This window comes from Primulina tabacum, chromosome 1 (genome assembly GCF_025594145.1).
Source record: "Primulina tabacum isolate GXHZ01 chromosome 1, ASM2559414v2, whole genome shotgun sequence".
Taxonomy (NCBI): Eukaryota; Viridiplantae; Streptophyta; class Magnoliopsida; order Lamiales; family Gesneriaceae; genus Primulina; species Primulina tabacum.
In genome coordinates this window covers 34666641-34688491 of record NC_134550.1, presented here as the reverse complement: position 1 = coordinate 34688491, position 21851 = coordinate 34666641, and the positions used below count along the sequence as shown (strand labels likewise).

Genomic DNA, 21851 nt, shown 5'->3' with positions numbered 1-21851 from the left:
GATTTGAGCTTGCATATTATGCCAGGGGCGAGGCCCCGAATCTTGCTACTCTAACAGTACAGCTGACACTGAGAGACAGAATTCGAGCAGGGCAGACTTCTGATTAGCAGTTACAGAAGTGGAGACAGAGGGACGAGGATAAAGGCCAGAGAATTTATACAATTGTGGACGACGTAGTTAGATATAGGGACCGTCTATGGGTTCCTGACAATGATTCCCTCCGAGCAGATATCTTGAGCGAGGCCCACAGCACCTGTACTCCATCCATCCAGGGAGTACGAAGTTGTATAAGGATCTACAGACTCTTTATTGGTGGCCAGGCATGAAGCGAGATATTCTGTGTTTCGTCTCCGAGTGTTTGACTTGTCAGCAGGTCAAAGCAAAGCATCAGAAGCCTGCAGGGAAGCTTAGACCACTCCCTATTCCCGAGTGGAAATGGGAGAACATTGCTATGGATTTTGTGACTGGGCTTCCAAGGACTACTGGAAGACTCAATGTCATCTGGGTGATTGTTGATCGGCTCACGAAATCAGCTCATTTCTTACCGATCAAGAAGACATTCACCATGACTCAGTACGCAGAGTTGTACATCATGGAGATAGTCAGACTGCACGGGATTCCAGTGTCCATCATGTCAGACAGGGATCTGAGGTTCACGTCTACATTCTGGAAGAGTCTCCATCAGGCGTTGGGTACGAAGCTATTGTTCAGTACTGCTTTTCATCCTCAGACAGACGGTCAGTCAGAGAGGATGATTCAGATTCTGGAGGACCTACTCCGAGCATGCATGATCGACTTCCAGGGCAGCTGGGAGCCGAAGTTACCTCTTATGGAGTTCACATACAACAACAGTTATCAGGAATCGATAGGTATGGCTCCGTACGAGGCACTTTACGAGAGGAACTGTAGGTCTCCAGTTTATTGGGACGAGGTAGGAGAGCGAGCAAAGTTGGGTCTGGATATTGTCAGACAGACAACAGATTTAGTGGCCAAGATGAAGACTGCACAGAGCCGTCAGAAGAGTTATGCTGATCAGAGGCGGCGAGATCTTGAGTTCACAGTAGGGGATCATGTTTTCGTGAAAGTTGCACCGATGAAGGGTGTGATGAGGTTCGGGAAGAAGGGCAAGCTCAGCCCTAGATTCATCGGATCATTTGAGATCCTAGAGAGAGTTGGGATGCTCGCATACAGAGTTGCTTTACCGCAAAATTTTGCGGTAGGGCATAATGTGTTCCACGTCTCCATGCTGCGGAAGTACATGTCGAACCCTTCGCATGTACTTAACTATGAGCCACTTCAGCTGACACCGCACCTATCATTTGAGGAGAAACCCACACAGATATTGGATAGGCCAGAGAAGAGGCTCCGGAACAAGGTGATCCAGATGGCCAAGTTCAAGTGGTTGAATCATGCCAAGGAGGAGGCTACTTGGTAAACCGAGACCGAGATGAGGAGCCGCTACCCGGAGTTATTCGGTACGTTCTAAATTTCGAGGACGAAATTTTATTTAAGGGGGGAGAGTTGTAAGGTCCAGGAATTTAATTCACGTAACCTGAATGCATGCAATCTATGATTTTATTTAAATTATGGATTTAATTATTTTTATGCATTTTGTGCATAATTCTTGCATGATAGAATTTATTTCATTAAATTTTAAAGGTTCATGCATTAAAGATTTTTAAGTTGCATTTCGCGCTCGAACGAGAATGGAGACCGGGGAATTATCAAGAAAATTATTTTTATTACATGATTAATTTTTATTAATTAGCATAGGATGTTTTAAATATATTTTCAAGAAATGAGCTTTGTTGGGTATTTTTACTCGTCAGGGTATATTTTTCAGAAATAAGCAAATTTTTTTGAATCGATGGACTTTTTGAGGGTTCGGGTATTATTTTCAAAAACTCACCAAGACGAAATATTTTCGGGATTGTGTTTAGACTTAATGGGCCTACTTTTAAGCTTAATGGACTCTCAATCCATTTCCTACCCTTTAATTTTAAACTAGGGCCAATTAACCATTTTATTTAACCTTAACCTAGCACCTACATTATTATTTAACCTAAACACTCCTCCCCACCAGCCGACAACCCCTTCATTCAGAAGTTTGCTCTCGTTTTCAGTGTCTTCCTCAGCTGCAAGGCTTCGGCCATAGCTCTTTCTTCAAATATAAATTCATCTGGAAATCTCTCGACGCTCATTCTTTGATCCTCTTGCGTATATATCATCAAGGCACGCATGTTCTTCTCTTGTGCATCATGCATGCTGATATTATGTGCAAAATTTGTGTGATAGCATGTGAAATTCTCGGTGTATGCATGTGTGTGTCTCGGTATTAGTTTCAAGCATTTTATTTCACTTCTCATTCGGTTCTCACGATTTACTTGATGTGGTTGCGAGGGGCTGCCGATCTAGGGCCTTAAGGTGCTATGTATGTCGAGTGTCAAGAGGTTCATAAGAGGGGATCGCAGCTTGGTGGAGTAATGCGTGAATTGATTCAAGAGCCGAGAGGTTGAGCGATTGGTGCCTCGTTTTGGGTTGGGGCTTGGACCAAATGTGAAGCCGACGGGGTGAGGGCATCTCCTGGCCATGGACTGGTCTCTGATGAGTCTGAGTCACGATCTGGAAGAGTTTGAACACTGCTGGACTTGACTCTAGGGCCGCGCGAGGGAGCTCTAATGAAGAGGGGTCATGGTCGAGCATCATGGGAGGTCTAGCGAGAAGCTGGGATCTCCAGCGTGCATGTGACTATTTGCGTTGGTTCAGTAGCTTCAGGGATGTCCTAGGGTTGTCTAAGAAGGGTTGAGTCGGGGCTATGTATATGCATGCTTTTATTTAAGTGGTGAATATGATGATACGTTTTTGAAGGATGATAGTTGGTTGTGACTAACACGATGAAATGATGACACGAAAGGTTGGGACTCTGTGGATGGGTAATGTCGTCGCTGATGCCTCTTCGCCGGGTACCTCGGTTACACGTAGATGGATCCATCGAATGACATGATAATACGAAAGTCACAGCTGACGAACGGAATTCAAATTAAGAAAAATGAACAGGTATATGTTTTTATGATGATATGTGCTATGATTATTAACATGCTTTGACAGGTCATGATTATGCATACGTTTTTACTGCAGACATGAAATTTATGTTGATTACGATATTTTTCACTGCTGCTTGTTATGTATATGTATTCGTTATTTCAGTAGAGGTGTGTTGAGTCTTTAGACTTACTAGGCGTGTGTGATGCAGGTGATCATGATATTGAGGGGACTGGAGGTGCCGAATTTTGAGTAGGCTGTCCTGAATGTGAGTACAAACCGAGGACCACACTTTTCCGCACATCATGATTTTAAGAGAGATGAGATGACATTGATATTTTTACATTGTTGTTGATTTACTGATGGTTATTAGCATTTTTAATTGTTCTTGTTTCGTTTGAGATCGATCATTTTAAATTGTACTATGTCTTTTAATTGTCAAATGTTTACGATTATTTTTGTAAGGCCCTGTAATTAATTATCCGGTAATTTGGCATAATTAAAGTAATTATTGAGTTGTAAATTAAAATAATTATTTATGCCAAATAAATTCAAGAAGTGTGTTAAAAATATGTATTTTAGAATATCGGAGAATTTAACGATATAAAATACATATAAAGTTTAAATAACACACGAGAACAAAATATATGCAAACCGGGATTATTGGGCATGTGTTACCAATTTTTTTTAGTAACTAAATATACATATACATACACACAATTTATCATATGAGAGAGAGAAAGGAAGAATGAGAAACCCAATCCCCAATCCCGTAACTTTCCTTTCCCCTATTTCCATTTTCACGTTCTTCCTCCTTCTTTCAATTTCTCGACCATCGTACGCCGTCCAACCACCAGAGAACGAGGCGGAGAGCTCATCAACCTCTTCCTCTAGCTCATGCGCCCTATTCCTGTTCTGAATCAAGGAAGAACGACGATGGTTCTAGGCTTTTATGCGAGCTCGGTTCTATGTGAACTTGTGTTCATTTTGAGGTGAGATCTTGGTTTAGTTTCTTGAGTTTTGGTAAGGATTTGAAGCTTAGTATGTTAATTGGTTATTCCCCTGATTTCTGAAGTTTCCAGCTATTTTCAGCTCGTTTTCTGAATTTTTTTAGCTCGTGAACAGTAACTCCGACGAGTTTTCGGTGGGTTATCGCCTCGAGATCGCTAGCGACTAGAATAAACTTCGAACTTGTGAGTTCCTGGTCCGAAATTTCAGCTTCTAAGCGTGATAGTAGGCTGCCGAAATTTGGATTTTTACCCATTTCGATTTAAATTGTTTTCGTCGTTCGAATAGCGTTTTTTGACATATTTATTGGATAATTATTGTAGGTTCGGTCATTGGAAATCTTCGAGGTATATTTTGGCGAGCCTATTAATTATGTCGAATTGTGGTGTTATAAAGATGTTATAGTATGGTTGTTATCATTGGAATTAATCTAAGGATTATCGAGTTGATAATGGTTGGAATGTAAATAATGATGAGTTGTGGAATTATTCGGCTTATTTTATTATTTTAGGCTAAGAGAGTTCAGTTGATTATTCTTGAAGATCATTTTCGTGGTATAGGTATGTTACAGCTCGGTAATATACGACGGTAAAACATAAATTATGTTTAATTGTCATTCTGTGTTACATGGATCGTGTTTATGATTTGTTGACTGTTGTAAATTGTTAAACGACTTCGTTGTGATCTATGTTTATTATTATGACATATTATTGGCATTTAGCATCGGGCATACAGTTACGACATTCATATTGAGCCCTATCGTTCTTGTTAGCCATTGTTGATATCCGTTGTTATCTGGCACTGTTGTTTATCTCGGGATCATTGGGTGGCTGATAGGCCTATACACACGAGACCGTAGATGTGATTGAACAATCCCGTGGTTAATGCAGCCTTTTGAGGTGAGCGCTGGGGTTGTGTCATCTAGTTCGTTATGTTGTGTCATCCTGTTATATCGTATCAGCTGTATGGAGGCCGAGTCAAGGATGTTATTTCAGCACAGCTTGGCATACCTCGCATACTTGGCAGGGCGGTTTAGCTGCATGACGATGTAGCTCCTCTGTGTTGTTGCTCAAGCATTATTCCAGTTGTTATCGTACCATTTGTTGGCTCCTGTTATCCCGGTTATTCGTTGAGCCTTTCATGCATTGCATATCACATTTCATTATATGATTATGCATGATTTATGTTATTGTTGTTATTGTTGGACTGTTTCATACCAGAATCCTAACCTCAGTTGTTTACTGGAGGGGCTACTGTGGTTGCTATTGGGCACCATGGTAGATCTCCCGAGTCGTTTTGCAGCATCAGGCCGAGGTTCCGCCAGTGGAGCTCGGGATTGAGGTTGGATTGCTTGGTTCTGTTCAGTGGAGTCTCCCAGTTAGTCTATATGTATGTCTTGGATTTGTTTCAGTCTTGTATTGTAGTTTATTTTCCGGAGAGATGCCCCGTGTATCTGTAGTAGTATTTGGTTGTTTTGTGATGTTCTGAGTCGACTCTGTGATGTTTATGATTTGGTGAGTATTTGGTAAGTTTTAATTTCTGTTTAGTCCTGGCCAGTGCGGCTATAGGTTGTTTAATTTCGGTTTTGTTTTAATGACTCTAGTGGGAGTATATTTTGATATAAATTGTTGCTTGAGTTTTTTCGGGATGTCCTATTTACAGGGAGGTCATGCCGAAATTTTTCTAGGGCCTGAGGTCCGTTTTAAAGTATTTTAAATCTTTTTTCCGCTGCAATTTTAAGTCAAATCATTATTGTTTGATCATTAATTGTCATTAGAGTAAATTGGCCTCACAATTTTTAAATGACATTTTTCCTTAGTAGGGTTGCATGCATGCAAATTATTTAATGTTTATTTTCAAAATGTGAGCTTTATAAAAAAAAATTTCTCCCGCATTTTAAACAGTAGACGTTACAGCTTGCACTCTAGGATTTTACAAAATATGTTTTTAATTATTTTATTGCATGAATATGTATGTCATTTCATGTTTTATTTAGAGCTTCATGCATTAGAGTTTTAAGTTGCATTTCGCGCACGAACGTGTAATGTAGACTGGGGATGATCAAGAAAAATATTTATATTAAATATGTGACACCCTAAAAACAAATGTGCATAAATGCATTTTTATTAGTATAAATTTTACTATTTTCACTTCTTAAATTTTATCACATTATTTTTCGGTACAAATTTTATTTGTCCAAAGTATCTAGAAATACATTAAAATACATCACAATACACTTAAAAATTCATCAAGCACTATGAGGATCCCATTCCAAAACCAAATACTCAAAATATAATAAAATATTATAATTAAACTCAACATATATGTTAAGTAATTAAGTACAATAATTATTACGTTCAATATAAGATAATTTATAATTAGGTTCAATACACAGGTTTAATAATTAGATACACGAATATAATAATATTAAGTATGGATAAACATAACATTTTTTCTATTTAATAAATAAATAAAAATTAAAATAATAAATAATAAGGATAAGCATGAAATTTTCGCTATATATATAACTGGACACTTTTCCAAATCAACCGAGAAACAAAAGCCGAAGAAAGAAAGAGACAGAAAGGGAAGGAGGAGGCAAGGGAAAAAGAGGTAGAAAAAAAATAGAAGAAAAAAGCTATATCATTTCCGAAAAATCCCAATAAATCACCAACTATTCACCTCATATAGTAAAGCAATATAGCACTGAAGGTGACGTAAAAGGATCGCTCAAAAACTAGAAAATCAAACAAAGATATTCCGCAAAACGGCAACGGTATCTCGTATTCAAGCTTGGTACTTTTCGCTCATTTTTCTTATAGCTAAACACCAAACTAGAAGTCGGCTTGAACATAAAAGTTGTACCTCTTGTTGCACAGATGAGGTACATACCGCCCGTCGTCCCAAAATATTTCCGGAACTAACATTTTCGGAATGCCGGAGTACCTTAGTTAACCATACGACGATATTTAATTCTGGTATTGATCGGGTAGGAATTTGAAAATACTTTCAACGTAAGAATTCAAGATCATAAAAAGTTACATATGCTGGAAAAAACCGGCCGCGCGTGGCCGCCGGAAGGCCACTCACGCCGCCGGATCGGCGATTTTCCGGTGGTCGAACATTCCTGGTGATATTTCTGACTTGTTGGCCAACTTTCGTAATATTTGGAGATATATTCTAATTAATATGAATTTTGGAAACTTAAGTAAAATCAATCAGGTTAAATTTTTAACAAAAAATAATCTGAAAATGATCATGTAACGTCCCGAAAATCAGACTACGTATAAGACATGCATAATTACTGTTATTTAAATTAAAATGATTTTTATGCATGAGAGTTTAAATTCATTCTTTTAAATTTATTGAGTCATGATTATTTATTTAAAAAAAAATAGATGTTTAGTTTTATCTTTTCAGGATAAATACGCGAGGTCGGACCGGAGTTTGGAGATTAAATATAATATTAATAATAAGAAAAATATTCCTAAATTTAAATTAAGTCAAGGAATAATTTAATTTAAAGAAAAAGAATGTTTTAGGATTTATTAATTAATTAGAGCTAAGTTATTAAATAAGTACTTTAGGTTAATATTTAATTAAAGCTTAAATTAAAATATGTAAACAAGTGGGGATAAATTAATCTAGGTATAATATAGTCAAGAAATTAATCATAGCATTTGAATATTTAAATTTGAGGTCATGAATGCCATGCAATAATCTAACCCAAATTTAATGTGTAAATTCACTAAAATATATAATGAGAGTGCTAAACTTTAAGCAATTAAAATACAAGATTTAAACAATAAAATACCATGCAAATTAGCAATAATAATTTTGAGTCCAACATTTAAAATAATTCAAAGGTTAGTAACACCCCATTTAAACCACTCCTAATTACACTTAATGGTGTATTCATTTACCCTCTTAATTCACAAAGTAATGGAAATTCAAATATTATAGCACACCACATTCATCCTCATCTTACTACCTAGCATACCAACGTGTATATGCAACAAAAATGAGGGAAAAGAATAGGCTAGCAAGGAATAAGAAAACATTTCAAACCATTCCACTTCTTGAGTTGTAACCTCCCACCTTAATGCATGTTATGACCCATTTAACACTACTTATAACATTCATCTTCATCACCTACATATCCTACACCTATATGCTCGAAAATATCAAGAGAAACCAGCTGCCATAGTCGTGTAAGAATAGCAGCAATAATAAGGAAAATAATGAAGAATCCTTCGGCAGCAAGGGGTGAAGGGGAATCAATTCAATCCCATTCAACTTCTTGCACTTGTAACTCTACACCCCTTTAACACCTCCTATATCATACACCTTCATCCCTAACATCAACTACACCCCTACATTCGAAATATCAGAAAGAACAATCTGCTGAATTCGAGAGAACAACAGCAGAAACAAGAAGGAAAAGCCAACTCCGATTCCGTCGCATCGTATTGTCGTTTTGATTTGTTTTATTCAAAACAACTTCCAGGCATGTATATGTTGTTTCTTTGCTCTTCAATCAAGTCCTATAAATATTTTTAAACATTATATGTTAAAGATTCATGAGGCAAAACAAAATTATGGCAGCAACATTTTCGAAAAATCTGCACAGGTTCTCGGAATTGGCTTATGTTTTTGTTTGAGATGTTTCTTGTGATTTCAGGAGTTGTTTCGGTTCCAGGCTCCCAAGGCTGATTATAGGCATGATTTACAGTATGTTAGGGGTTTTTTGGTTCATGTGTTTCAGTCCATACACTCAAGAACGAAAGAATGACAGCAACTTTCCCTTAGGTGCAATAATGAGTCACGGTTTTGGTCATTTGGGTGGTTAAGGTGTGTGTTCTAATCTTGGCTATCCTAGGGACTGTAGCCATGGTTACAACCCTCACTTACCATGTCTAGGACGTGACCAAGGTGTCCTTTCAAGGTTTGGTTCATGGTTCCCTCAAAATTTTTAAACAACAACACAAGTGCATATTTCGGTCTTTCCATTTCCTGTGTGAGTGTGTTTCGGTTTTGGGGTGTGGTTGTTTTGTGGTTGGCTTCTAGCCCTTAGTCATGGTCGACGCCATGCCTTAGGATGTTGGTAGGAGTCTTTGGGTGGTGGTTCAAGCCCTTGGTCATTAAATTTCAGAATTTCCCCTCAAATACACAAGCTGCTCCTGCTGTAATTTGACAGCAACTTGCTATTCGGTTCATGAGGTTGGTTTGAGTTCTTGGCTAGCTTTTAGCCCATGGCCTTGGACTGGAGAGTACCTCAATGAGTTAGGAAAGTCATGTTTTTGGCCGTTCGTGATTCGGTCGAGTTTAGAGGTCGTACGAGAATTTACGGTGAAAGGTGCCAAAATGACTCTCGAAAGAGTGTTTTATGTTTTTGGATTCCTTTCACCTATTTTCGTGTTTTACAGTTAGTATGCATATTTTTCAGTATGTTTGGGGTATTTTTAATCATGGTTAAACGTCGGTTTAATGTTGGTTCGGGTTGGCACGAAGCCATGGTTAAAAATCAAGTTGTTGGTCCGAATCGTCTCGTTTTTGTTCTATTTTTAAAATTTTGTCAAGTTAAGATTTATTGCATGTGTCACATATTAGTAGTAAGTCGCAGCAAGCCTGGGAACGATCCAACTCATCCGGTAAAAATAAGGTTATAATTATATTACGTGCATAAAAATATAAAATGTTTATTTTTGAGATATATGCTATATGTCTTGTAGCCACCTTATGCTTATGGGTTTGGAAATCGGTAGGCGCAACCGAGGACCTCTCCGCCCGGTGACTTACGACCGGTTTATGATTTTGTATGGGTACGGACATCCAGTCCAAGGGCTGTGATTGATCTCTACCGCCCAGTATACTGTGGTTTAGTCTGATCAGGCGCTTACGTTATGTTATGGGCCACTTGCTTAGAAACATTATCTCTACCAGAAAATTATGATATGACATGTCAGAGCTCTATTGAGCAAAGCTTTTACATATGATTTTCAGATATGCACGTAGTTATAATTATTCATGATACGATTTTCACCGTACGCTTTACGATACCATATTTTTACGTTGCATGGGATTTTATTATATATATTTACTTGTTATACACGATATATACATGTTGAGTCTTTAGACTCACTAGACTTGATTGTTGTAGGTATTGATGAGGTCAAGACTGCGGGCGGAGACCAGTGAGCGATCTTGGGACATCAGTAGTAAACCCGAGGACCTCATGATTTAGTTTATGAACCTTTTATTATTCAAACTCAATTTTAATACGTTGGATTATTTTAAGTTGATGTTTACGTTGGATTAATTTTAAACTGTTTGTTTGAAAACTGTAGAACCCGTAAATCAGTAGACGTATAAGCCATGCATAATTCTAGATTTTTAAATTTAATTGACTTCATTGCATGATTATTTTAAATGCATTTGTTTGAAGTTAATTATTTATTATTTCAGTTCAGCAGTTTGATTTTTTTAGCATTTCAGTATTTTCAGTGAGGCCGGACCGAAGTTGGAGTTTTGAGATAGAATTTAAGATTTGAGAAATATTTCCAGAAGTTAATTTAGCTAGTAACTAAGTTCATTTAAGTTAGAAAGGAAGGTTTGAAGATTTAATTTAATTATTTGAGGTGATTAAGAAATGAACTCATTTAAGTTATTAAATTAAGGGGTTAGCTCACTAAATTATTTAAAGGATTAGTAAGGCTTTCAAGGATTATTAGTTGACTAGATAATCAACATTTCTCTTTATTTTATCATGCATTTTTCGGCCACCCTTAGTGCTAGAAGATTCATTTTCCAACTCACCAACTTTGACCAATTCTTTGCACGTAATTAGTAGGATAATTCTAGGATTTTTGGGAGCACAATTTAATTAAATAAATGGACATATCCTAGTCTAGAATCAAGCTAAATTTCGGCCACCACCTCCTAGAAGCATCCACCAACTCATTTGATATCAATTCAAAATTCAAATTCAAAAGGGGAGTGGACTTGGTCTTGATATGATCCTATTTTTGTGCACCCTTCTCCTCACCTTCATAACCATCACTCCCCCCTCCACTTCCACCGAAAATAAGACCCCTTTTCAGTAGAAAAAACGTGGATAGCAGCTAGGGAGAAAGGGAGAAAAATCGAGAGCCAAGAAAGGTAGAGAAGCAAGCCACTCCGTCTCCTCCGCGCCGTCTCGTCTCTTCTTTTCGTTTTCTTTCGAAACGAAACCAGGCATGTCTAGATTTCTTTCAAACCTCAATCAAGTCATATTATCATTTATTTTTCAGTACATGATCATGTTTTAGCAAGCAAAAACCGAGATACATGTCAAAATATTTTTGGAACACACATGCAGAATTTCGGCCCTTTCATGACAAGCTTCACGTTTTTCTGAGTTTTGATGGTTTCAGGTATTGGATCGACTCCAGGCTCCCAAGGCAACTTGTATACATGTAGTAGGATGCATTAGGACCATGTTGGTCCATTCAAACCAGCCCCATACTTGCTGGAAAACCGAAATGACAGCAAGTTCCCCGTAAGTGCAGAAATGTGATTCGAAATTTCAGTTTTGTGTCAAGGGTTGTGGATCTGATCTTGGCTGCCCCAAGGGCCTTTAGCCATGGTTGGATCACTTCCCTAGCATGTCTAAGACGTGAATAAGTCGCCCTTTTGGTGGCTTGGTCCATGGCTCATCGGTTTTTAAATAATCAACAAGAACAGCCCCTTTCCCCATTCGGCCCTTCCATTTTTCAGCATATGGTTCGTTTCTTTTGTGGCTTGGTGTGGATCTTGGTTGGCCTATGGCCCTTAGCCACGGTTCATATCATGCTCCTAGATGTCTAGATCGTGCCATGGTCAATCAAATGGCCACTGGAACGACGCAAGACATCGATCATAGCATAAACACTACACACGCATGCACGTTGCTCTCGGTTGGACCCTTCGGTTAAGATTTGGTGTGATGCGGATTGTGGCTGGCCTAGGGCCCTTAGCCATGGTTCAAATCATTCCTTGGGATGTTGGTAAGAGTCTCTGACCGGTGGTTCACGCCCCTAATGGCCGATAGTCTCGAAACCAATGCAAGTCTTGTAGTGCGCAGCTGCTGTATTTTTTGACAGCAAGTATGCTGCTGTTCAGAAGCGTCGTTTGAGTTCTTGGTTGGCTTTTAGCCCATGGCCTTGGACTGGACAGTGCCTCATTGAGTTGGGAAGGTCATGTTTTTGACCGTTCGTCATTTGGATCATTTTTGAGGTCGTACGAGAATTTACGGTGCAATGTGCCAAATTGACTCTCGAAAGAGCGTTTCCTGTTTTGGCCTCCATTCCACCTAGATTTCGACCCTATCATTTTAGGAACATTATTTTATGATTTTTCAGCGTATTTTAATCATGACTATATGTCGGTTCAGTGTCGGTTCAGGTTGGCTCGGAGTCATGATTAAATGCGAAGTCATTAGGCGTCATAGTCGCATCTTTTGAACGTAAATTGCATAGTTGGTTAAGTTTAAGCTATTGCATATTTTTCATGGCACAGTTAGGTTGCGGCGAGCCTGGGAACAATCCAATCCAATCCAGTTGGTAAAATTACAGGAATTTTCATTATGCCAGTTAATTATTTTACGTGCATTAAATAGAAAATGATTATTTTTGAGATTTATGCGATATGGCTTGTGGTTCATTCACTATGTGGGAGTGTTATTTTATACGGTCGCCAGTGACCGATCAGTTCAGTATGGTACCACCCGGTCGCCAGTGACCGGCCAGCTCAGTTCAGTTTCAGCCTCCCCGGTAGCCAGTTACCGATCAGTTCAGCTTAGTGCAGTGGCCACAGGCGTAAAACATAATCTCAACAGAAAATTTTACCAGATATTTCAGTACAGGCTCCAAGGAGCAAATATTTTTACAGTGATTTTCCAGTTCAGTTATGCACGTATTATAATTGCTCAGTACAGATTATCTTCAGTATGCCTCAGGACAGGATATTTTATCACATGCATATTTTAAATTCAGATTTTTACTCGTTACCTGTGATTTATGCATGCTGAGTCTTTAGGCTCACTAGACTTGATTGTTGTAGGTACTGATGAGGCCAGGGCCGAGGGTGGGGACCAGTGAGCCAGCTTGGGTCGGCAGTAGTGGCACCCGAGGACCTCAGTGCAGCAGTTGTTATGTTTTTCCGCAAACAATTTTATCAGTTGTTGGATATTTTTAAATTGTGATTTTTGGCAAACTTTATTTTCTTCCGCTGCAATTATTTTGAAATATTGAACTTGATCCACCAGTGATTTTATTAATGAGGCCATTTAAGTTCTTTTAAAAAGAAAATTTTTAATTTTCCGCAAATTTTCAAGAAAGGAGTTTTAGGGCCTTCACAGTTGGTATCAGAGCGGTGGTTCTGTATAGGGTTTCACTACTACTGACCGCGAGAAGCTCACGAAGCCACGCCTTTGGTCTGTAAGTTTTTTTTCAGTTCAGCATTTTGTTCAGCATTTCAGTTATAGAATGAATTATTTTGTCAGCATGCTTCCAGATTTTCAGTATTTCAGAGTTCATTTAAAATAAAGTATGGAATTATGCATGTTAGTTACGTATGGGTTATGTTGGAACAGTATGCCCCCTAGACGCATTTTAGAGCGCAACAGAGAGGTGGAGCCTCGCCGAGAGGACAGAGAGGAGCATAGACCGGAGGGAGACCTACCACCTCCTCCACCGCCCCCACCGGACATGAGTGCCCAGATGTTAGCTGGGATGGCACAGTTCTTCGCACAGTTTGCGGGGGGCAATGCCGCAGCCGTAGCCGCAGCCGCAGCCAGGCCGACAGGGCCCGAGGCAGTGTATGAGCGATTCATGAAGATGCGCCCGAAGGAATTCTCTGGGGCATCTGACCCCATGGTTGCCGAGGGATGGATCAAATCCCTCGAGGTTATCTTCGATTTTATGGAGCTGGGAGATGCAGATCGAGTCCGATGTGCCACCTACCTGTTCAATGGAGACGCCCGCTTATGGTGGGAAGGAGCTTCGGTAGCCCTGACATTGGCTACACTTTCTTGGACCCGCTTTACGGAGGTTTTCTACTCCAAGTATTTTGCTGAGGAGGTTCGCACCAGGCTGACCACCGAGTTCATGAGCCTGAGACAGGGGGATATGTCGGTTACGGAGTTTATCCGTAAGTTCGAGAGGGGCTGTCACTTTGTGCCCCTGATAGCGAATGATGCCAAAGCCAAGCTGATGCACTTCCTGGTGGGTTTACGGCCGATCTTGCGCCGGGATGTTAGGGTATCTGACCCTACTACTTATGAGGTTGCCGTCTCCAAGGCCTTAGCCGCAGAGCAGGATCTGCGGGATATCGAGAGGGATCGCCAGGGCAAGCGCCCAGTCCAGGCACCGCACCGCCCTCCTCCTCATCAGCATCAGCAGCAGAATAAGAGGCCTTTTCATGGACCGCCCAGGAACAGAGGCCAGCAGCAGCAGCAGCAGCAGCAGCGGGGACGCCCAGCCCCGAGGACTCAGGAGCACCCAGTCTGTCCCAGGTGCTCACGTCGCCATCCTGGAGCATGTATGGCTGGCTCAGGAAAGTGTTTTAAGTGTGGCAGTCCAGACCACATGTTGCTGCAGTGTCCTCAGAGGAATCTGCCTACCCAAGGCAGAGTTTTTGCTCTCCATGCCGCGGAAACCAACCCGGAGACGATGTTGTTGACAGGGAGAATTTTTATATCTGGTTCCGCTACCAAGGCCTTGATAGATTCAGGGGCCACTCACTCGTTTATTTCGGAGATCTTTGCAAACTTTCTCAAGATCCAGACCATTGGGCTAGATACAGCCTTTTCAGTAGTGTTGCCGTCGGGCGAGGAGATGGCAGCCACCAATGTTATCCGAGATATAGACCTTGAGCTGCACGGTAATCTTGTTTATGCGGATCTGATTGTGCTACCGATGCCGGAATTTGACATCATCCTAGGGATGGACTGGCTATTGAGGAACAGAGTGTTGATAGACTTCCAGCGGAGATCCGTTCTTGTCCGACCGCCTGGAATGGAGCAGTTCTTATTTGAGCCGGACAGGTACTTTCCTTTACCGCGCATTATTCCTTATGTTCAGGCTAGGAAGCTCATGCATAGAGGGTGTCGGGCATTTCTAGAAACCTTTTTATCTGTCCCCGAGGAACCCAGCCAGTCAGCCTCAGATGTTCCGATTGTCAGAGATTTCTTAGACGTTTTTCCCGAAGACGTCTCTGGTATGCCACCCGAGAGAGAGGTGGAGTTTTCCATTGAGCTTATGCCAGGTACGGCTCCGATATCCAAAGCACCGTACCGTCTAGCACCGACAGAGATGGCAGAGCTTAAGAAGCAGATCCAGGAACTTCTCGACAAGGAGTTCATTCGCCCGAGCTTTTCTCCATGGGGCGCGCCAGTCTTATTCGTTAAAAAGAAGGATGGCTCGATGAGGCTTTGCATTGACTACCGGGAGTTGAACAGGGTTACAGTGAAGAATAAATACCCACTGCCGAGGATTGAGGATCTGTTTGACCAGTTGCAGGGAGCTTCGATTTTCTCCAAGATAGATCTGCGTTCCGGTTATCACCAGTTGAGGGTGAGAGATGCTGATGTCTCGAAGACAGCTTTCAGGACTCGTTATGGCCACTACGAGTTCCTAGTGATGCCGTTCGGTCTGACGAATGCGCCAGCGATCTTCATGGATCTCATGAATCGCGTATTTCAGCCGTACCTCGACCAGTTTGTGATAGTGTTCATAGATGACATTCTCGTCTACTCCAAGAGTCGGGAGGAGCACAGCAGGCATCTGACCACAGTGTTGCAGACATTGCAGAAACATAAACTATTCGCAAAGTTCAGTAAGTGCAAATTCTGGTTAGAGAAGGTGGCGTTCTTGGGCCACATTGTTTCTAGCAGTGGCATTGAGGTAGACCCGGCGAAAGTTGTAGCAGTCAGAGATTGGGTTGTGCCTCAGAATGCATCAGAGATCCGCAGTTTTCTTGGGCTAGCAGGATATTACAGGAAATTCATCCAAGGATTTTCCTCTATTGCCGTTCCACTCACAGCACTGACAAAGAAAAATGTGAAGTTTGTGTGGAGCGAGGAGTGTCAGAAGAGTTTCGATACTTTGAAGCAAGCTCTTATCTCAGCACCCGTTTTGGCTGTACCGTCAGGATCTGGCGAGTTTGTCCTTTATACTGATGCTTCGAAGCTTGGTTTAGGTGCAGTTTTGATGCAGCATGGGAGAGTGATAGCGTATGCTTCTCGACAGCTGAAAATTCACGAGAAGAACTACCCCACCCATGATCTGGAGTTAGCGGCCGTAGTTTTTGCTTTGAAGATTTGGAGGCACTATCTGTATGGAGAGAAGTGCCAGATCTTTACCGACCATAAGAGCCTCAAGTATTTCTTTACGCAGAAGGAGCTGAACATGCGTCAGAGACGTTGGTTGGAGCTTGTGAAAGACTACGATTGTGACATTAGCTACCACCCGGGTAAAGCTAATGTAGTTGCGGATGCTTTGAGCAGGAAAGTCGCAGTGATGGCTCATTTGACGATGCAGAAACCTCTTCAGATTGAGATGCAGAGGTTTGATCTTGAGACTTACCCTCGAGGTAGAGTTCCTCGTTTATCTACCTTGACTATCCAGTCCTCTCTTATTGACCGTATTCGCAGCGGTCAGGCAGCAGATGAGCAGTTGGCACAGTGGAAGAAGAGAGATGAAGCTAAGGGCAGTGTTTTGTATTCAGTCAGCGACGGTATTGTGAGATACCGAGATAGGATATGGGTTCCTAGCAGTGATTCTATCCGAGCAGACATCTTATCAGAGGCCCATACGTCCCCGTACTCTATTCACCCTGGGAGTACGAAGATGTACAAAGATCTGCAGCTATTGTATTGGTGGCCAGGAATGAAGAAGGACATCAGGCGTTTTGTATCCGAGTGCCTGACTTGCCAGTTAGTGAAGGCCGAGCATCAGAGACCAGCAGGTTTGCTCAAGCCTCTTCCTATTCCCGAGTGGAAGTGGGAGAACATTACCATGGACTTTGTGACCGGATTGCCGAGGTCAGCCAGAGGATCGAATGCTATTTGGGTGATTGTAGATCGTCTTACCAAATCAGCGCACTTCTTGCCTATTAAGACGACTTTCACCATGGTTCAGTACGCAGAGCTGTATATCCGAGAGATAGTCCGACTCCACGGTATTCCAGTTTCTATCGTATCCGACAGAGATCCCAGATTCACTTCCTCGTTTTGGAAGAGTTTGCATTCGACTTTGGGTACGAAGTTGCTGTTTAGCACAGCTTTCCATCCGCAGACAGATGGACAGTCGGAGCGAGTTATTCAGATCTTAGAGGATCTTCTCCGTGCTTGCGTCATTGATTTCTCTGGGAGTTGGGAGTCGAACTTACCATTGGTAGAGTTCACCTATAACAACAGTTTCCAGTCGTCCATAGGTATGGCTCCGTATGAAGCGCTGTATGGTCGCAAGTGTAGATCTCCTGTTCATTGGGATGAAGTAGGAGAGAGAGCAGAGTTGGGTCCAGAGATTGTTCAGCAGGCAGCAGATGTAGTAGTCAGGATCCGTGATAGGATGAGGACTGCTCAGAGCCGACAGAAGAGTTATGCCGATCAGCGGAGGAGAGAGTTAGAGTTTGCAGTGGGCGATCATGTCTTCGTGAAAGTGGCACCTATGAAGGGTGTCATGAGATTTGGCAAGAAAGGGAAGCTCAGTCCGAGATTCATTGGACCGTTTGAGATCCTCGACAGAGTTGGGACGCTAGCGTATCGTGTGGCTCTTCCGCCAAATCTGGCCGGAGTACACAATGTCTTTCACGTCTCCATGCTGAGGAAGTATATGGCAAATCCTTCGCATGTGCTGAACTTCGAGCCGTTGCAGCTTACTCCGAACTTATCTTATGAGGAGAGACCCGTGCAGATCTTAGACAGACAGGAGAAGAAACTTCGGAACAAGTTGGTTAAGCGAGTCAAAGTCAAATGGCTCAACCATTCAGAGGAGGAAGCTACGTGGGAGTCTGAGCCGGAGATGAGAAGTCGATACCCCGAGTTATTCGGTGAGTTCTAATTTCGAGGACGAAATTTATTTAAGGGGGGGAGGATTGTAGAACCCGTAAATCAGTAGACGTATAAGCCATGCATAATTCTAGATTTTTAAATTTAATTGACTTCATTGCATGATTATTTTAAATGCATTTGTTTGAAGTTAATTATTTATTATTTCAGTTCAGCAGTTTGATTTTTTAGCATTTCAGTATTTTCAGTGAGGCCGGACCGGAGTTGGAGTTTTGAGATAGAATTTAAGATTTGAGAAATATTTCCAGAAGTTAATTTAGCTAGTAACTAAGTTCATTTAAGTTAGAAAGGAAGGTTTGAAGATTTAATTTAATTATTTGAGGTGATTAAGAAATGAACTCATTTAAGTTATTAAATTAAGGGGTTAGCTCACTAAATTATTTAAAGGATTAGTAAGGCTTTCAAGGATTATTAGTTGACTAGATAATCAACATTTCCCTTTATTTTATCATGCATTTTTCGGCCACCCTTAGTGCTAGAAGATTCATTTTCCAACTCACCAACTTTGACCAATTCTTTGCACGTAATTAGTAGGATAATTCTAGGATTTTTGGGAGCACAATTTAATTAAATAAATGGACATATCCTAGTCTAGAATCAAGCTAAATTTCGGCCACCACCTCCTAGAAGCATCCACCAACTCATTTGATATCAATTCAAAATTCAAATTCAAAAGGGGAGTGGACTTGGTCTTGATATGATCCTATTTTTGTGCACCCTTCTCCTCACCTTCATAACCATCACTCCCCCCTCCACTTCCACCGAAAATAAGACCCCTTTTCAGTAGAAAAAACGTGGATAGCAGCTAGGGAGAAAGGGAGAAAAATCGAGAGCCAAGAAAGGTAGAGAAGCAAGCCGCTCCGTCTCCTCCGCGCCGTCTCGTCTCTTCTTTTCGTTTTCTTTCGAAACGAAACCAGGCATGTCTAGATTTCTTTCAAACCTCAATCAAGTCATATTATCATTTATTTTTCAGTACATGATCATGTTTTAGCAAGCAAAAACCGAGATACATGTCAAAATATTTTTGGAACACACATGCAGAATTTCGGCCCTTTCATGACAAGCTTCACGTTTTTCTGAGTTTTGATGGTTTCAGGTATTGGATCGACTCCAGGCTCCCAAGGCAACTTGTATACATGTAGTAGGATGCATTAGGACCATGTTGGTCCATTCAAACCAGCCCCATACTTGCTGGAAAACCGAAATGACAGCAAGTTCCCCATAAGTGCAGAAATGTGATTCGAAATTTCAGTTTTGTGTCAAGGGTTGTGGATCTGATCTTGGCTGCCCCAAGGGCCTTTAGCCATGGTTGGATCACTTCCCTAGCATGTCTAAGACGTGAATAAGTCGCCCTTTTGGTGGCTTGGTCCATGGCTCATCGGTTTTTAAATAATCAACAAGAACAGCCCCTTTCCCCATTCGGCCCTTCCATTTTTCAGCATATGGTTCGTTTCTTTTGTGGCTTGGTGTGGATCTTGGTTGGCCTATGGCCCTTAGCCACGGTTCATATCATGCTCCTAGATGTCTAGATCGTGCCATGGTCAATCAAATGGCCACTGGAACGACGCAAGACATCGATCATAGCATAAACACTACACACGCATGCACGTTGCTCTCGGTTGGACCCTTCGGTTAAGATTTGGTGTGATGCGGATTGTGGCTGGCCTAGGGCCCTTAGCCATGGTTCAAATCATTCCTTGGGATGTTGGTAAGAGTCTCTGGTCGGTGGTTCACGCCCCTAATGGCCGATAGTCTCGAAACCAATGCAAGTCTTGTAGTGCGCAGCTGCTGTATTTTTTGACAGCAAGTATGCTGCTGTTCAGAAGCGTCGTTTGAGTTCTTGGTTGGCTTTTAGCCCATGGCCTTGGACTGGACAGTGCCTCATTGAGTTGGGAAGGTCATGTTTTTGACCGTTCGTCATTTGGATCATTTTTGAGGTCGTACGAGAATTTACGGTGCAATGTGCCAAATTGACTCTCGAAAGAGCGTTTCCTGTTTTGGCCTCCATTCCACCTAGATTTCGACCCTATCATTTTAGGAACATTATTTTATGATTTTTCAGCGTATTTTAATCATGACTATATGTCGGTTCAGTGTCGGTTCAGGTTGGCTCGGAGTCATGATTAAATGCGAAGTCATTAGGCGTCATAGTCGCATCTTTTGAACGTAAATTGCATAGTTGGTTAAGTTTAAGCTATTGCATATTTTTCATGGCACAGTTAGGTTGCGGCGAGCCTGGGAACGATCCAATCCAATCCAGTTGGTAAAATTACAGGAATTTTCATTATGCCAGTTAATTATTTTACGTGCATTAAATAGAAAATGATTATTTTTGAGATTTATGCGATATGGCTTGTGGTTCATTCACTATGTGGGAGTGTTATTTTATACGGTCGCCAGTGACCGATCAGTTCAGTATGGTACCACCCGGTCGCCAGTGACCGGCCAGCTCAGTTCAGTTTCAGCCTCCCCGGTAGCCAGTTACCGATCAGTTCAGCTTAGTGCAGTGGCCACAGGCGTAAAACATAATCTCAACAGAAAATTTTACCAGATATTTCAGTACAGGCTCCAAGGAGCAAATATTTTTACAGTGATTTTCCAGTTTAGTTATGCACGTATTATAATTGCTCAGTACAGATTATCTTCAGTATGCCTCAGGACAGGATATTTTATCACATGCATATTTTAAATTCAGATTTTTACTCGTTACCTGTGATTTATGCATGCTGAGTCTTTAGGCTCACTAGACTTGATTGTTGTAGGTACTGATGAGGCCAGGGCCGAGGGTGGGGACCAGTGAGCCAGCTTGGGTCGGCAGTAGTGGCACCCGAGGACCTCAGTGCAGCAGTTGTTATGTTTTTCCGCAAACAATTTTATCAGTTGTTGGATATTTTTAAATTGTGATTTTTGGCAAACTTTATTTTCTTCCGCTGCAATTATTTTGAAATATTGAACTTGATCCACCAGTGATTTTATGAATGAGGCCATTTAAGTTCTTTTAAAAAGAAAATTTTTAATTTTCCGCAAATTTTCAAGCAAGTAGTTCGAGGGCCTTCTCAAAAACAATATTTGCTTCCGCTGTTATTTTAAAGTTAAAATTATTTACATGTTTATTTTATAAATTGGATAAATTATTTATTTATTTAGAAAAATTTTAATAATTCCGTAAAAAAAAAATTATGAATACGAAATACGGGCCTTTACAATTGGTATCAGAGCCTATGTTCTTGTAAAGGGTTGTACTAGTACTGACCTTGAGAAGCTCACGAAGTCACGCCTTCGGTCTGTAAGTTTTACGTTTACGCACTTTGTTTAAAGCATGAAATTTTAACAGTATGTTTTCATGAAATATTTTACGTTCAGATTTTAATTGTTCATTGTTTATTTAAATTTAAAAAAAAATTATGGAATTATGCATGTTGGGTACGTTTGGAATTGGACATGTCTAAGAATTCGAATATTGGGCTTTAGGAGAGGTTGAAAATGATTTGACTATATTAATTTTTAGGTCAGTAGTGTTGATGTCCTCCTTATGGGTCATAAGTTAATCCTTAAAATTATGAATGCTTTTGGGACTTTTAGAAATTCTAAGAAATTATTGATGGTTCGTGGTTGCTAGTTGAATTAAATTTTTGAGGATTTCATGCAAGGATTAACGATTCGAAGACTACGACAATCTTTAGGATTATAAATGTACAATTTGAGGATTTTA

General features: G+C 40.9%; 1 long non-coding RNA gene across 5 annotated transcripts; it reads left to right on the top strand.

Moving 5' to 3' along the window:
• Positions 1-3515: 3515 nt before the first annotated feature.
• On the top strand, positions 3516-5627 carry LOC142518767 (uncharacterized). Of its 5 annotated transcripts, none has more exons than XR_012813648.1 (3): positions 3768-4034; positions 4157-4610; positions 5298-5627. It is a non-coding gene; the product is annotated as an uncharacterized LOC142518767 (long non-coding RNA). The 5 variants fall into 5 exon arrangements; XR_012813643.1 differs by lacking the exon at positions 5298-5627 and having other exon boundaries at positions 3769-4034; positions 4157-4235; positions 4374-4547; XR_012813645.1 differs by lacking the exon at positions 5298-5627 and having other exon boundaries at positions 3769-4034; positions 4125-4235; positions 4374-4547.
• Positions 5628-21851: the final 16224 nt, after the last annotated feature.